Raw genomic sequence first — 18,213 nt, forward strand, 5'->3', positions numbered from 1 at the left:
GCCGGGCCGACGAGGCTGAAATGCCAGAAACCGGTCCCCGGTAGCTTGTCTCCTTTCTGGTGAAGAATTGGCTTGGTAGTTTGGTCTGCCCTGTTCCCATGATGCACCGGGCCAGGGACAGACTAATTTGCATATAGCCAGGTTCTGAGCTGGGATGGGGCAGTGAGCTAAATAACGGTGATGGATCAAGCCCTGATCTTTGGACTGGGTAAGAGTGGTCTGCTTAATTCAGACACTCTGTTCATCACCACCCCCTTTTCTGAATCGTTTTTGGCCACTATAGGTGTGGCAGGGTATACTCAGACATGAGTCCCTTGCTCACTGCTCCATCAGGATTCAAGCAAGCCGGGCCGACGAGGCTGAAATGCCAGAAACCGGTCCCCGGTAGCTTGTCTCCTTTCTGGTGAAGAATTGGCTTGGTAGTTTGGTCTGCCCTGTTCCCATGATGCACCGGGCCAGGGACAGACTAATTTGCATATAGCCAGGTTCTGAGCTGGGATGGGGCAGTGAGCTAAATAACGGTGATGGATCAAGCCCTGATCTTTGGACTGGGTAAGAGTGGTCTGCTTAATTCAGACACTCTGTTCATCACCACCCCCTTTTCTGAATCGTTTTTGGCCACTATAGGTGTGGCAGGGTATACTCAGACATGGGTCCCTTGCTCACTGCTCCATCAGGATTCAAGCAAGCCGGGCCGACGAGGCTGAAATGCCAGAAACCGGTCCCCGGTAGCTTGTCTCCTTTCTGGTGAAGAATTGGCTTGGTAGTTTGGTCTGCCCTGTTCCCATGATGCACTGGGCCAGGGACAGACTAATTTGCATATAGCCAGGTTCTGAGCTGGGATGGGGCAGTGAGCTAAATAACGGTGATGGATCAAGCCCTGATCTTTGGACTGGGTAAGAGTGGTCTGCTTAATTCAGACACTCTGTTCATCACCACCCCCTTTTCTGAATCGTTTTTAGCCACTATAGGTGTGGCAGGGTATACTCAGACATGAGTCCCTTGCTCACTGCTCCATCAGGATTCAAGCAAGCCGGGCCGACGAGGCTGAAATGCCAGAAACCGGTCCCCGGTAGCTTGTCTCCTTTCTGGTGAAGAATTGGCTTGGTAGTTTGGTCTGCCCTGTTCCCATGATGCACTGGGCCAGGGACAGACTACTTTGCATATAGCCAGGTTCTGAGCTGGGATGGGGCAGTGAGCTAAATAACGGTGATGGATCAAGCCCTGATCTTTGGACTGGGTAAGAGTGGTCTGCTTAATTCAGACACTCTGTTCATCACCACCCCCTTTTCTGAAACGTTTTTGGCCACTATAGGTGTGGCAGGGTATACTCAGACATGAGTCCCTTGCTCACTGCTCCATCAGGATTCAAGCAAGCCGGGCCGACGAGGCTGAAATGCCAGAAACCGGTCCCCGGTAGCTTGTCTCCTTTCTGGTGAAGAATTGGCTTGGTAGTTTGGTCTGCCCTGTTCCCATGATGCACTGGGCCAGGGACAGACTAATTTGCATATAGCCAGGTTCTGAGCTGGGATGGGGCAGTGAGCTAAATAACGGTGAAGGATCAAGCCCTGATCTTTGGACTGGGTAAGAGTGGTCTGCTTAATTCAGACACTCTGTTCATCACCACCCCCTTTTCTGAATCGTTTTTGGCCACTATAGGTGTGGCAGGGTATACTCAGACATGAGTCCCTTGCTCACTGCTCCATCAGGATTCAAGCAAGCCAGGCCGACGAGGCTGAAATGACAGAAACCGGTCCCCGGTAGCTTGTCTCCTTTCTGGTGAAGAATTGGCTTGGTAGTTTGGTCTGCCCTGTTCCCATGATGCACTGGGCCAGGGACAGACTAATTTGCCTATAGCCAGGTTCTGAGCTGGGATGGGGCAGTGAGCTAAATAACGGTGATGGATCAAGCCCTGATCTTTGGACTGGGTAAGAGTGGTCTGCTTAATTCAGACACTCTGTTCATCACCACCCCCTTTTCTGAATCGTTTTTGGCCACTATAGGTGTGGCAGGGTATACTCAGACATGAGTCCCTTGCTCACTGCTCCATCAGGATTCAAGCAAGCCGGGCCGACGAGGCTGAAATGCCAGAAACCGGTCCCCGGTAGCTTGTCTCCTTTCTGGTGAAGAATTGGCTTGGTAATTTGGTCTGCCCTGTTCCCATGATGCACTGGGCCAGGGACAGACTAATTTGCATATAGCCAGGTTCTGAGCTGGGATGGGGCAGTGAGCTAAATAACGGTGATGGATCAAGCCCTGATCTTTGGACTGGGTAAGAGTGGTCTGCTTAATTCAGACACTCTGTTCATCACCACCCCCTTTTCTGAATCGTTTTTGGCCACTATAGGTGTGGCAGGGTATACTCAGACATGAGTCCCTTGCACACTGCTCCATCAGGATTCAAGCAAGCCGGGCCGACGAGGCTGAAATGCCAGAAACCGGTCCCCGGTAGCTTGTCTCCTTTCTGGTGAAGAGTTGGCTTGGTAGTTTGGTCTGCCCTGTTCCCATGATGCACTGGGCCAGGGACAGACTAATTTGCATATAGCCAGGTTCTGAGCTGGGATGGGGCAGTGAGCTAAATAACGGTGATGGATCAAGCCCTGATCTTTGGACTGGGTAAGAGTGGTCTGCTTAATTCAGACACTCTGTTCATCACCACCCCTTTTCTGAATCGGTAAATGACAATAATCTACCATACCACACTTTAGTGATATATTTGAGACAGTGCAATCCAAAATTCACAACCAGCTGCACAAAGCGCCCTACCAGCTCTCTTGATGAATGGGCATTGCTAATTTGCTACACTTGGTCTTTGTGCAAAACTTGGACTTTTCATAATCCCCATGATGTCAGTGATGCAATATTGATGGCGGCACCCACACCACTGGCTCCATGCAGATGGCGAGGGCCTCGTTCCATGAGCAGGTTAGATGGCTTGGTCCTTGCGACTGACCTGGTTAGCTCCTCCTCGAGTACAGGTGTAAAGGGCGGCCGAGTGAGCAGGGTAGAGGGACGGGGTTGTGAATTTCTGCTTTTTTTAATTTGTAAAAACAGAAATAGGTCCTCACAAGTTATGGTGTGTGCTTTATTTCTACTTGATTATTAATTTCCTTTTAGTTTTTTTTGTTTTACGAGTTATTTTTATATAGCGCAAACTCGAGCACTTTACATGAGCACTAGTTACATTACACAAGGACACATTAATTTTTTATAGGACGGGGAGATATTGGGCCTGATTTAGATCGTGGCGCGCGGGTTACTCCATCACAATGGTGACGGATATTCCGTCTGCTGAAATATGAATCCCATTATGTCCTATAGGATTTTAATTTCGGTAGAAGAATACCAATCGGCGTTGTAATGGAGTACCTCGTCTGCCAAGATCTAAATCAGTCCCAAAGTGATTTGCCAGAATCACAGGATGTTGAGCCAACACTGACACTGAACCTGGTTCCTCAGTTCCAATGTCGGCAGCTCTGGCCGTTACGCCACCTCCTCTACCCAATGGATACAGAACATTCCCTCCCTTTGGTTCAATGAGCCATTCAGACTTTTGAAAATATAGTTTGTTTTACTCTCCTACTTGCTGATAACCTCTTTTGCACTTCTATAAGAAGTATGACATCTCTGGTGGTATTATTGTTCATTAATGTTCTAGATTTTGGTCTTTGCTTTTCAGTTCAGGTAGCCTGTGATTGAACCATTTGTTTGCCATTTTTGGCCCTCACTCGGTTGCTTCATTTTGCTCATTGTGGTTGGTGATATTCTGGTCTGTTTTCCTGAATGCAGCTTCAGGAGTCGTTGTTGTGACCTGGTGTTCGTCTGGGTGCTTGGCTTGTTCAGACATTTTGCTTTATTTAGGCCTTGAAGGTGCCACGTAGGAACATGCTTTTGATGTAACTTTTCCTCAGTGTTGGGAGCAACTTGGGTAATTTGCTATAGCATAATTTTGTGGAATAACAGCAACATTAAATAAAAATCATGCAGAATTACATAAGGAATGTAACCCGGCATTTAATACTATCTTCTTAATCTAACACCAAAAAATTCACCATCACATTCAAAATGGGCCAAAGGATGCATTTTGCACCTAGAAAATAGCAGTAAATGCAACCAAACACGAACAGCAGCTGCCGCTTGCACGTTCTAAATTTGTTGTTCCTGTGGTAGGTTTGCCCGAATTTACTCCTAATTACACCAGTGGGCGTAATCGCATAATTTTCTGCTGTTTTGCGTCACAAGGGTAATGCACAATTACAAAAAGTACTCAGATTACTTCAGCGTAAATAGAATATCGCTCTGGCCTACTTTTTATACGAGTAGGAGCAATAAACATGTTTAGAACATTAAGAGAGATCAGAGAATGGTTCGACCAGAGGGTAGGTCTGGTCAATGCTATGTGTGAATATTAAATGTGGCCCGCTGTGTGTACAGAGCATTAAACTGCTTGAACGAATACAAGTGTGTTCATTCTTTTGATCAACTCTGCTGCAGGTATATTGTTGGGTCTATCTACCAACATGTCAACAGTATAGCAGATCATGGTGACCAGAGCTTTTTTTGATATCTTTTTCAAACAATCTTTAAACCCTGAGGAATGAAGTAGATGAGTAATCAGTGGTGGCTGCGTATACTAAAGTGGGGAGGGCAGGATGGGGGATTAGAGGGGACAATATTTTTATTTAATGTATCTGAAGACGCGGACGCCTTGGTCCTCTTCTCCGGCTCTTCTCCCAGCATGCACTGGGGTACAAGCTCCCCATCCAATATCGGTGCTGCTCTCAATAGCATGAGTGCAGCACCAAGATTGGCCTGAGCGGTGTGGTTTGCCACTCAGACCGTGCCTAGGAGCCTGTGGCGTTTCTCCAAACCGACTGAGCAACAAAGTTGGGCATGGGAAACCTAAGTGCACATGTCTAGCAGGCCTAAGACGGCGGACATACAGACATGCGCACTTACAGTGTGCCCACCACTCCTCCCTATGCCCGGACCGGCCTCATCCTCCCTATACTGCAGGCATCGGCTCAGTCAGTCAGCAGCCATTTTATTTTTTCTCTTGACCCCTGACTAATCAGTGGTGCGACACTCCTCCACCATTACGGAGGAGCCGCCCTTCTCCTCTAACCACGTTTCACTTCCACCCAATATGTGGGAGAAGTTGTCGAAAAGTCAAACCAGATATGTCCAAAATGTCGGTTTGTACCTTGGTGAACTCAGGACTCTAGTATGAACATACTCCTCAAACAATGGAGTAAGTTCTCCGTTGCTCTTTAGTCTGAAGTGCTGGTGGTCTTTGATGAATTTGACTAAAGGTACTGTGATTGGAGAGAGGGTCTTTGCCCGTAGAATCACTTTATGGACATGGGCGTTCAGGAGAACTATTTTGTGGCAGGGAAGAATACACAATGCACTCTGGTCACAGCAGAACTCGTTTTACACAAGAGTCCTTTGTCACAAGAGAAGCCCCAGCACTCTCTGAGCAGAAGCAACAAAAGGTGACACCAAAGAAACTATTTCCAAACGACTTTTAAACTCCTTTCCAGTTTCCAAAATGCAATTACATTTCACACCTGCTCTGTGGCTGCTTTCACGGCTTCTTGATGCTTTCACAGCTTCTCGGTGTTCTGAAATTCAAACCCAACACTTTGTGGTTAGCAGGTAATAATTATCAAAACATATCTTAGAGTGCTTTTAGTTCTGATGGAGCGAGGGTGAAAACATTTTTCATACCCTCATAAAGTCTCTTTCTCCTAACTGTAACATGTATTAATCGCGTGGTTTTAAAATTAACCAACATAGAATAGAAAGCACACACACAAATATACGTGGGATGCTAATATGCTTGTGTTGCAAACCGTAATCCATTAATTATGTGAAACTGTTTTACTAATTTAGGGGCTGATTAGGATTGCGGTGAATCCGCATCCTCCAGGCCGGTTGAAGCCACCGCCGGCCTGGAGGATGCGGATTCACGGCCTGGGTGAGGGAAAACACCAACCGCCACATTACGATGGCGTTGGGATCAGCGGCGGATGGCAAGTCCGTCCGCCGCTGATCCGCGGTGCGTGTACGCAAATATGGTGGCGGTGTGTGCAAGACACCGCCAGCCATATTGCGATGCAGGCGGAAACATGCATTTCCACGGCGGCTTTTCTGCCATGGAAAAGCATGTGGTCTTTTGTTTTTGGGGGCCCGTTGCGAGCCCCCACGGTGCTGGGGGCTGGGGGGTGCACATGGGGGGTACTTATGGTACCCCCCTGCATTTGCATGCACAATGCGGCAGGCACCGCGCGGTGCCTGCCGCTTTGTGCATGCAAATGCATAGCATGCATATTTGACTTTGTGGCGGGTGCTGCTTAAAGCAGCACCCGCTGCAATGTCAAATATACGGGATGTGACCACCAGGGTGGCGGTCACATCCTAATTCCAACGGAGGGACCGTCGCTGCCCCTGCGGACGGTCCCTCCACCTCGGGGGTGGCGGACGGACGCAGGTCCGTCCACCATCCTAATAGGCCTCCTAGTGCGGAAATGCTTTAATATAATGAAAGGCTATGCATGAATGCTTTCTAAATGTATAATTGTGGCAGAAATGATGGAGAATGGTAAGAAAACAACGCATATGTGTGGCCTGAAGCTAGGTAACCCATTAAAGGGTAAACGTAGAATGGGGGGACATATTCATAGGACACCCCCATGCCGCACGGCCACCAGCTGTCCCGTGTGCCCTCCGCCTGCCTGCCGCTGCTCTGAGCCGTTCTGAGCCTTCCCGCCTTCGGGCCACGCCCCCCCGCCGCCGCTCGTAGTTTCCCGCATCCCTGCCATTCTGTTGCTCCGTTCTGATATTGTACTGTATTTATGTTTAAATACTTTGTTTTCCTGTGCTAGTATTGTTGTCCCCCCCCTGTGCTGTTGTCCCCTGCGCCCACCCGCCCCGCTCCCCGCTTCCCGCTTCCCGCCGCGGGGAGTGTGGACACGCCCCCTTCCTCCCCGCTCCCGCCTCCCAGCTGCTCCTCCCTCCCTGCACTTGGCCATAAATGGCGACCGTGCGCACGCGCAGCGTTGACGCGCAGCGTTGACGCGCAGCGGGCGCGCCGATTGTGCGCGCCAAAGGTAAGCCCGTCTGCGCCCGTCCGCGCCTGGCCCGCGCCCAGCGCCCGGACCCCTGTCTCCCGCAGTCACCAGCCCTCCTGCCGGACCTACGCCGCCACCGAACTCAACGCACTCAACGCCGGCCGACTCCCGGGTTGCTACCGAGCCACCCCGAGACGCACGCACGGACCCTTCTGCTGCAACTCCTGCAAGTTCACCTGCATCCGGACCTGCACCCGGACCTGCACCACTCCAGCAGTGCCCAAGAGCTCGACGAGCAACAGCAGCAGCCACCTGAAGTGCATCCTGCTCAACACCCGCTCCGTCCACAGACACGCCGTCGAGCTCTGGAACCTCCTCGACACCACAGCCCCAGACGTCGCCTTCCTCACGGAAACCTGGATGAACGCCTCCTCAGTGCCCGACATTGCCATCGCCATCCCGGACGGCTTCAAGATCATCCTGAGGGACCGCGTCAACCAGACAGGAGGAGGCATCGCCATCATCCACAGGAACTCCATCCGCATCACGACCAACCCCGACGACACCCTCACACCCGCCGAGCACCTGCACTTCCAGATCCACATCAACCCCAAGACCACCCTCAGAGGCACCCTCGTCTACAGACCCCCGGGACCACGCACACAATTCAGCGAGGACATCGCCGACTTCGTCAGCCCGCATGCCCTCCCCTCCGCTGACTACATCCTCCTCGGGGACCTCAACTTCCACCTGGAGAACAACAACGACCGCAACACCACCACCCTGCTGGACAACCTCGCTAACCTCGGACTGAAGCAACTAGTGATCACCCCCACCCACTACGCCGGACACACACTCGACCCCGTCTTCTCATCCAGCAAGGACATCGCCTTCAGCCACGCCACCGGACTCCACTGGACGGACCACAGCTGCGTCCACTTCAGCTTCAAAAGGACCACGATCCACCACCAACAGCAACAGGTTGCACGCAGAAGCTGGAACAAGATCACAGCCGACCAGCTCGCGACTTCCCTGAGCAAGAACCCACCCACCAGCTAAACGAACCCCAGCCAAGCGGCCACCAACCTCACGAAGTGGATCAGCGACTGCGCAGACGACCTCGCCCCTCTGAGGACCCCGCCTAGCAGACCCGGCAGCAAGAAAGCCCCATGGTTCACCGACGAACTCAAGAGCTCCAAGAAGGACTGCAGAGCCCTTGAGAAAGCCTGGCGCAGAGACCCAACACCGGACAACATGACTGCGCTCAAGCTCGCCACCCGAAAACACCACCAACTGATCCACACCACCAAGAAAACTGCATTCAAGGAACGACTGGACAACAACGCACACAACAGCAAGGAACTCTTCAACATCGTTAAAGAGCTCTCCAACCCCAACGCTGGAAACAACGACATCACCCCTTCGCAAGACCTCTGCAACTCCCTCGCCTCCTACTTCCACAACAAGATCGCGGACATACACAACAGCTTCAGCACTCAACCGATGCGCGCCACGACCGAACCACCGCCCCCCACCACCACCCTCCGCGCCTGGACCCCGATCAGCACCGAAGACACCATCCGCACGATGAACTCCATCCACTCCGGATCTCCGACCGACCCTTGCCCTCACCACGTCTTCAACAAGGCCGACGCTGTCATCGCACCCCTCCTGCGGGACATCATCAACACCTCCTTCAACACCGCTACCTTCCCGGAGATCTGGAAGCACGCCGAACTCAGCGCCCTACTAAAGAAGCCATCAGCCGACCCCACCGACCTCAAGAACTACAGACCCATCTCACTGCTCCCGTTTCCAGCAAAAGTCATCGAGAAGACCGTCAACAAGCAGCTGGCTGCCTTCCTCGAGACGAACGGATACCTCGACCTCTCGCAGTCCGGCTTCCGGGCCTACCACAGCACCTAGACCGCCCTGATCGCAGCAACCGATGACATCCGAGCCCTGCTCGACAACGGAGAAACAGCGGCCCTCATCCTCCTAGACCTCTCCGCGGCCTTCGACACTGTCTGCCACCGTACCCTAGTACAGCGCCTCAGCAATGTCGGAATCCAGGAGAAGGCACTGGAGTGGATCACCTCCTTCCTTGCCGGAAGGACACAGAGAGTCCGCCTCCCCCCGTTCAGATCAGAAGCCACCGAATTCATCTGCGGCGTCCCTCAATGCTCCTCGCTCAGCCCAACCCTCTTCAACGTCTACATGAGTCCCCTCACTGCCATTGCACGCCAGCACAACCTCAACATCATCTCCTACGCCGCCGACACCCAGCTGATCCTCTCCCTCACCAACGACCCCGCCACCGCCAGAGCCAACCTACACGAAGGGATGAAAGAGGTAGCCAAATGGATGAAGAACAGCCGCCTGAAACTGAACTCGGACAAGACGGAAGTCCTCATCCTGGGATCCTCACCCTCCGCCTGGGATGACTCCTGGAGGCCCCCCGCCCTAGGCAGCGCACCCAAACCAACAGACCACGCACGCAACCTGGGCTTCATCCTGGACTCCTCCCTCTCCATGACCAGACAAGTCAACGCCTTCTCCTCGTCGTGCTTCAACATCCTACGCATGCTACGCAAGATCTTCCGGTGGATCCCCACCGAGACCAGGAAGACGGTCACCCAGGCCCTCGTCACCAGCCGACTGGACTACGGCAACGCCCTCTACGCCGGAACCACCGCCAAACTCCAGAGGAGACTCCAGCGGATCCAGAACGCCTCAGCACAACTCATCCTGGACATCCCCCGTCGCAACCACATCTCCGGACACCTGAGAGACCTGCACTGGCTCCCGGTAAACAAGAGAATCACCTTCCGTCTCCTCACCCACGCACACAAAGCCCTGCACAACCAAGGCCCAGGATACCTCAACAGCCGCCTCAACTTCTACGCTCCCAAACGCCAGCTTCGATCGACCGGCCACGCCCTCGCCGCCGTCCCCCGCATCCGAAGAGCCACCACAGGGGGAAGGTCCTTCTCCTACCTCGCCGCCAAGACTTGGAACTCCCTCCCGACCCACCTCCGCCTGACCCAGGACCACCTCGCCTTCAGGAAGCAGCTCAAGACCTGGCTGTTCGAGCAGTAGCGGACCCCCCCTCCCCTAGCGCCTTGAGACCCTCCGGGTGAGTAGTGCGCTATACAAATGCTTTGATTGATTGATTGATTGGGGAGGTAAACAGAAGGGTTCTATTTCGAAATCTAACGATTAATTGTGTTTGTTACTATGATAGTTCCCGTTATGGCCCATGCGGCCAAGTAAAACATGGAGGGTTTGTCAGACTCCAAAAGAATATCATTCTACGCATGAGCGACTGAAGTTGTCCGTGTCGTGAGCCTGAGAGAGTACATGGAAGTGACAAGTTAAAGGACAAGGGTGAAAGAATTTAATAATGAACAATCAGAACCTTATTGTGTTTGGAGCTATGACTAGGCGAAAATATGGACAATGAGATGAGGTTATCCTCATCCACCCCTTGAATGGACCAATGAGAATTGGATACGGACCCTAAAAGTTTCTAATTTTAGTTAGATAGTTAGGGAAAAGGGTATAAAAGAGGTCATTTGGAAGAAAGAAAAGAGCGTGCTTTTGAAATATTTTTTGCACCACGACATGCTGTTGGACTGATCAATTTTTCCTTGGTGCAAAGACTTTGACATTTTTCCTGACTTTAACTTTGATGTGGACGGAGTCCTGATGGGTGGTGAACATCGAGAAAGAATAGAGAGGCTGTCTTTTTGAACTCTTTTGCTTTAACCTTGATTTCTATTGCTGAAGAAGATTGGTAATATGTCTTTATTTTTCTAAACTATTCTGATAAATAAATGTAAACTGTGTGAATTTAATTTTCTCTTTCTTTAGGTGAATTAATAAAATGGTAAATTGAATTTGAACTAAAGGTTTATTAATATACGGTCATGCTAGGAGTTCTAGAAAATTTTAAATAAAAATAAATAAATGGAGAATTAAGCTGGTCTTGTTGTCCATTAGTTAACTTTTACTAGCTGATCCATTGACCAAATAGTGGGGTGTCTTTAATGTTTTCTCGTGAATTAAAACCATGGTAAGATCTTATAAACTGCAGATGTATATATAAGGTATAGAATTTAGATTAACTAGATGAAGTAGGACACCCCACTATTCCAGCAGCTCAAACTCTGGTTTTCACTGATCTTGGGTGCAGGGTGATTTGTGTGAATGAGTGACTCGCAGTATTATGGGCCCCACCGACGAGTAAAGTGTGATAACTCCTATGATATATAGTGATGGTTTGGAGGTTTGTTCAAGGGCAGCGCTGGATCAGTTCCATATTTTGGATGCACGGATCTGGGAGTGCATGGTGCCTGCTGCAGCCAATCCATGCACAAGATTCAGCCTGCTCTTCTCTGTGGCATTCCATTTATTTTTAAAATGAGCTTGCGTAACTCCTTTCCCCCACCACCACTGCAGCTTCCCTAGATCTGAAGAAGGACCTCTTTGGCTTATAGTGCAGCACTGTTCATGATATTTCGTTTGAATCGTACTTTGTTTCAAACTTTGATCCAGCAGCTTCCTTCTTTTTCACACGTGTTATTAGCTGGAATAGTGTCTTTAAGGGGCACCCTTAATTTTATGAAACACATTGAGGAGGAATTGAGTTTTAGCCGTTCTTGGTCTACGTTTTCTCACCCACGGGCACTCATTCCTCTCTTGTTGAGAACATTAGAATCTAAAGACTCTAGACTTAGTACGGTGTAGGAAATGCCAACTGGCGATGAAAATCTGCATCAAGGGAAACTTCCACCCAAAGAGAAAGAATCCTGAAGAGAGAGCGCTGGTTGAACACCATGATGGGAATCAACTGCTCACACATCGAACCGCTCAAATAAAACCGGACTATGAACATTTGAGAAGGAAAGAAAAGCGGAGTGATTCAAATGTTAAAAATTAAAAATGTCATGAAGGATTCAGACCTTTTAAGGTCAGATGTCAGGCATGGACAATATGGAAAAGGAAGACACTAGTATAAAACGGTGTGGCCTTCACTTCAGACTGGGGCAGGCCCTCTGGGTCCCTAAGGGCTCCTTGGTGTGACATATGTAGGGGGGGAGTTGGGAGGTGTCAGCTGGATGGAACAATGTATTAACTTGATCAACCATGATCCCAAGGTACTCCTTCTTTAGGATAGAAGATGCATCCACACTATAGGGGTGTCAAGGGGGCAACGGGGTTGGAGGAATCAAACACAGTATCAAGACGAGCATTGACCATGGAGGGGATGTCACTCCAAAGGCTTGTTTAAAGCTGGATCAGTCGTTGCAGGCGTAACCGAATTTGCAGTTGCTTTAGCCCTAATAAGCTGGATATGGTTATAATGTACACATTTGTTTCTTATGAGCCTTTATCCCTTTTGCCCCTTCTAAGCTACTGGACTCCTCAGGTCCCGATACTTTATCCGATTAAAGCTGACCCTTTACCCTGAGGGGAACTGAGCCATTTTTCATCAACTGTGGTGAGAGTTGAATCCAGTCCCTTTCCAGTTTAAGGGGCATATTTAACATACTTTCGTGCAATGCGGAAAGGACAGGAATGCGCCATATTTAACATCATTGGGCACATTCCTGTCCTTTTCTTGCGTTGACCAGGCATGGCCGTCACAGGTAAGAGTGGTAAGGTGGTGAGGCAGGGGGATGGTGGGGGGAAGTCGACAGACTAAGAGATAGGTAAAATTAAATAAATAAGTAAATTTTTTAAAATTTAATTTTACCTATCCCGTCGTCTGTCGACCTCCATTCCGCTCCTGCCCCACTGCCCTTACCTGTACTAGCTGCGCCTGGCTCTGGCGCACTACAGCCAGCCTAGCACCAATGCTTGCACCCTTGTACCGCAGAGCAAGGGAGCCTGCATTACAAGAAGAATTATTTTTGTTAAGGAAGGTACACCTTCCTGCACACAAACAATAACAAGGAGAAACATTTTTTTTCACCTAGTTAAGCCATCTCTGGGAGGCGTAGCGATTTCACGCAATCCCAGTTTTACAAACCTTTGTGAATCTGGTTTTGCATGAAATCCATGGGTTGATGCTTGGGAACTTCCAAGTTCCACCCATAGAATGCCTCCCAAAATGAAATGTAACGCTGATGCATTGCGTTACATTTGTCCACAAAGCCATGCCTGGTGGTACAAATCGACCCTTGCATGGCTATGTAAATATCCACTAGAATTTTGCATCATGGATGCGCCACAAAAGTGGTGCAAACATGACGCAAAATGTAAGCAAACCCAGCCATTAGGGGCATATTCATTAAAAATGGTGCAGTGCAGAAAGCCACCTTGCTGTGCTGCACTCCGTGATAGGGAAGGGTCAGGAATTCATCATATTTAACATTATGTGGTGCATTCCTGTCTTTTGCTGCACTGGCGCACAATGTGCTAACTAGTGCCAATGCAGGCACCCTTGCACCATTGTGCAAGGATGCCTGCGTTGTAAGCAGGATTGCTTTTGTGCAAAAAGGGCACATTCCTGCACACAAAACTGTCCCCTTCTTCAGCACACATAGAAAGAGGAAAAAAGGAGGTGAAATGAAGGTATTTCTTCTTGTTACTCCTCCTCTGGTGATGCGTAGCATTTTGACGCTTTGTCAAACTACCAAAAATTGTAAATCTGGTAATTCGCCAAAATCCAATGGGTGGATGCATGGAAACACCCACGCTCCACCCATTGAATGCTTCCCTGTGGCAGAGTAAGTCAAGGCAGCGACTTGCACTGTGTTGCATTACTCTAGATTCATCAAGCCACTCAGGGCCATACAAGGTGGCCTTGGATGATTTGAGGAATCAAACTGAAGAGTTGCGTTGCTCTTGTGCCCTGTTGCTTGGTGCAAGGGTGACGCACCCCTTTGATAAATTTGGCCCTACGTTTTTAACGATACTGCCATGGAGTTTGTTAATTTTTTTATTGTCTCCAACAAAGATATATATTTTTGAATGAGTTCTGCATCATGTGCCATGCTACAATTGCCCTATAGTGGACTATAGCCCGCTGCCGTGCTGGCTTAGGGTAACTACAAAATAACTGGAAATATACTTTCCTCACTGGAAAGGATCCTCCCTGAATGTGTGCATGGTCGGGGAGCATCTGATGTTCAAAGGGAGCTCGTGCCAGGTCTTGGCTGGGATGTAGGAGAAGGCTCTCACGCCTCTTCTGTTTCTGCGGATGCGGGTGACCTCTGCCAGGGCCAGGTCGGCAGAGCGGAGGTTCCTCTGGGCATGTGGAAGGATACTCTCTCATTGAGGTATTTGGATCTGATGTTGTTGAGGGATTTGTAGATGTGGGTGAGGAGTTTGAAGGTGACCCTTTTCTCGATGGGGAGGGAGTGGAGATCTCGTAAGTGTTGGGTCATGTGTTCGTGACGCGGTGTCCTGAGGATGAGTCTGGCAGCGGCGTTCTGGATGGTTTGGAGTTTTTGTAGAAGAGTTCAGTTGATTCCTGTATATAGGTCGTTGCCGTAATCCAGTCTGCTGGTTATGAGCACGTGGGTGACGGTCCTTCTGCAGTCGGGGGGATCCATTTGAAGGTTTTACGGAGGATGTGCTGGCAGTTGAAACTAGTGGACACAACGGCGTTGATCTGGCGGTTCATGGCAAGGGATGAGTCGAGGATGAGCATGCCACCTGCATTAGCAGCATTAAGGGCACCAAAAAATATAGATGCAAATACAACATAAAAGCTGCTTTCTGAGACCTGAATTACGCAGAAGAGAAGAAGAAATTTGATTATGTGTGAGGTAGATATTTATCAACTGGGTTGAAGGCTGATTGGGTGCTGGCTCATGAGGTTCTGGTGTACTTTAAATGAACTTTTTATGTTTTTTCTTCTGTCTATATCGTATTTCTTTGTTGCTGATAATAATGAGAAGAGGGAATACAGAATTGTAGCCTGTGTCATGATGTAAAATCTGGTGGATCCTGCCACATGGAGATGTATTTGGGTGTCCAGCTGCAGATGTCTCACTGCTTGTTGTTATAAGAAGAAGATGCTGTTCAAGTGCTCCTGTCTTGCCTATTAAGAAGTTGGGCTGTCTGTTGTCTAAGACCTATTGTCTACAATACAATACGGAGAGGGGACTTTGGGTAAACCTCTTGCCCATGATTGGATATTTTTCTTGTCCATCTCAGTTCCTATTTCATATTTGTCAATCCCAATTCCTTTTCTTTATTCCCCTCTCGGAGCCTTTCTTCTTTACACCGTCCTTCATTGGATGAGTTTGTTTGCTTTTTATGTTTCCCCAGGCCCCAGATGCCCACCGCAAAAGCAGAAGTTCACTACCTTTTCCATATTTCCTCCTGCACCACCAAGTCTTTCACCCCTGCTTCTTGCTTTTATTGCTAAGCACTGTACCTTGCCCGGAGAGCTCCTGTTTGAGTTTGGAGGTGGCCCCTCCAAGTACCTTGCAGGCGGGCCCCCTCAAGTTTCGTTACCCCAGTGCAGTTTGGGGGTTGTTGATCTCAGTCATCCACTTTGGGAGGTTGTTGCTCTTAGTCATCCAGTTTTGGGGATGCTAGTCTTAGTCATGCAGTTTGGGGATTGTTGCTCTCAGTCATCCAGTTTGAGGGTGGTTACTCTTAGTCATCCAGTTTTGGGCATGCTAGTCTCGGTCATCTATTATGGGGTTGTTGCTCTTAGTCATTATAGCTGTTAGTGATCCAGTTTGGGGGCTGTTGTTCTCAATCATGCAGTTTGGGGGTTGTTGTTCTCAGTCATCCAGTTTGGGGGTTGTTGCTCTTAGTAATCCAGATTTGGGGCTGTTGCTCACAGTCAACCAGATTTGGGGTTGTTGCTCCTAGTCATCCAGTTTGGGGGTTGTTGATATTTGCCATCCAGTTTGGGGTTTGTTGCTCTTAGTAATCCAGTTTTGGGGTTGCAAGTCTTAGTCATCCAGTTTGGGTGTTGTTGCTGTCAGTTATACAGTTTGAGGGTTGATGCTCTCAGTAATCCAATTTGGGGGTTGTTGCTCTTAGTCATCCAATTTGGGGGCTGTTGCTTTTAGTCATACAGTTTGGGGGTTGATGCTCTCAGTTATCCAATTTTGGGGTTGTTGCTCCTAGTCATCCAGTTTGGGGGTTGTTGCCACTAGTCATCCAGTTTGGGGGTTGTTGCTCTTAATCATTTAGCTTTGGGCTTGCCAATCTTAGTCATTCAGTGTGGGGGTTGTTCTCTTGTAATCCATTGTGGGGGTTGCTGGTCTTAGTTATCCAGTTTAGGGGTTGCTGCTCTTAGTCATCCAGTTTGGGAGTTGTTGCTCTCAGTCATCAAGATTTGGGGTTGCTAGTCTTGGGAAACAACCTTTACAACACACTACCATTACAACACAGTCATTACATCGCAACATCCTTTAGATCGCATGCCATTACAATGCAACCATTACAGCGCATGACACTACAAAGCATACCATTACAATGCATGTCATTACAACGCAGTCATTACAACGCATACCATTACAATGCAAACCATTACAACACATAGTACCCTTACACTATCCAACACTTACCCTACTGTTGCACCCCCTGGAGTTAGAATAGTAATTTTTACCCCTACACTATCCAACACTTACCCTATTGTTGCACCCTCTGGAGTAAGAATTGTAATTTTTACCCCTATACTATCCAACACTTACCCTACTGTTGCACACCCTGGAGTTGGAATAGTAATTTTTACCCATATACTATCCAATACTTACCATAATTGCAATGTAATGGTATGCGTTGTAAAGGTAGTATGTGATGTAATGGAATGCGTTGTAAAGGTAGTTTCTTAAAATGCGATGTCGTGTCATGCGATGTAATGGAATGTGTTGTAAAGGATGTTGTGATGTAAAAAATGCGTTGTAAAGGCATGCGTTGTAAAAGTATGCGTTGTAACGTCATAGAACCGCTAGTCTTAGTCATCCAGTTTGGGGGTTGCTAGTCTTAGTCATCCAGTTTGGTGGCTGCTGCTTTTAGTCATTTAGTTTGTGGGTTGTTGCTCTTAGTCATCCAGTTTTGCGGTTGCCAGTCTTAGTCATCCAGTTTGAGGGGTTGTTGCTCTCAGTCATCCAGTTTTGGTGTTGCTAGTCTTAGGCATACAGTTTGGGGGTTGTTGCTCTTATACTCATCCAGTTTGGCGGTTGTTGCTCTCAGTCATCCAGTTTGGGGGTTGTTGGTCTTAGTCATCCAGTTTTGGAGTTGTTGTTCTTAGTCATGCAGCTTGGTGGTTGTTGCTCTTAGTCATCCAGTTTGAGGGGTTGTTGCTCTCAGTCATCCAGTTTTGGTGTTGCTAGTCTTAGGCATACAGTTTGGGGGTTGTTGCTCTTATACTCATCCAGTTTGGTGGTTGTTGCTCTCAGTCATCCAGTTTGGGGGTTGTTGGTCTTAGTCATCCAGTTTTGGAGTTGTTGCTCTTAGTCATGCAGCTTGGTGGTTGTTGCTCTTAGTCATCCAGTTTGAGGGGTTGTTGGTCTCAGTCATCCAGTTTTGGTGTTGCTAGTCTTAGGCATACAGTTTGGGGGTTGTTGCTCTTATACTCATCCAGTTTGGCGGTTGTTGCTCTCAGTCATCCAGTTTGGGGGTTGTTGGTCTTAGTCATCCAGTTTTGGAGTTGTTGCTCTTAGTCATGCAGCTTGGTGGTTGTTGCTCTTAGTCATCCAGTTTGGGTGTTGCTTGTCAAATCAAATCAAAAGCTTTATTTGTATTGGGTTAATTAAAACCATAACAACGTATTTTAAAATATATAAAACCACAGTGCGGTTGTTTTGGTTTATGTAAAACAAATAAGAATGTGTTCATGAAGTAGGAGCACTTTGAGAACAGTGTCTGATATTAATATGTCATTATAAAGTGCAAATACGTTTATCATGAGGTGCGTTTTGGCTTTGTCGGGGTGCAGTTATTTACAAGTTTCGGCAATGCTGTGTGAGGAAGTTTGAATATGCATTTTTGTGTAATTAAAACTGATTAGGCTTATGTCCCCAGGTACATGACTTGGATGCATTAGGGCTCATGTTCTGCATTTGTACCTTCTTCCTGTGTTTTCATAAAATAAATGTTCCCGTGGCTGGCTTTTATATCCGCTTCCCGAGGAAGTTTGCTTACTTGGTTGAGGAATTTTGCA

This window comes from Lissotriton helveticus, chromosome 2_1 (assembly GCF_964261635.1).
Source record: "Lissotriton helveticus chromosome 2_1, aLisHel1.1, whole genome shotgun sequence".
NCBI classification, from domain to species: domain Eukaryota; kingdom Metazoa; phylum Chordata; class Amphibia; order Caudata; family Salamandridae; genus Lissotriton; species Lissotriton helveticus.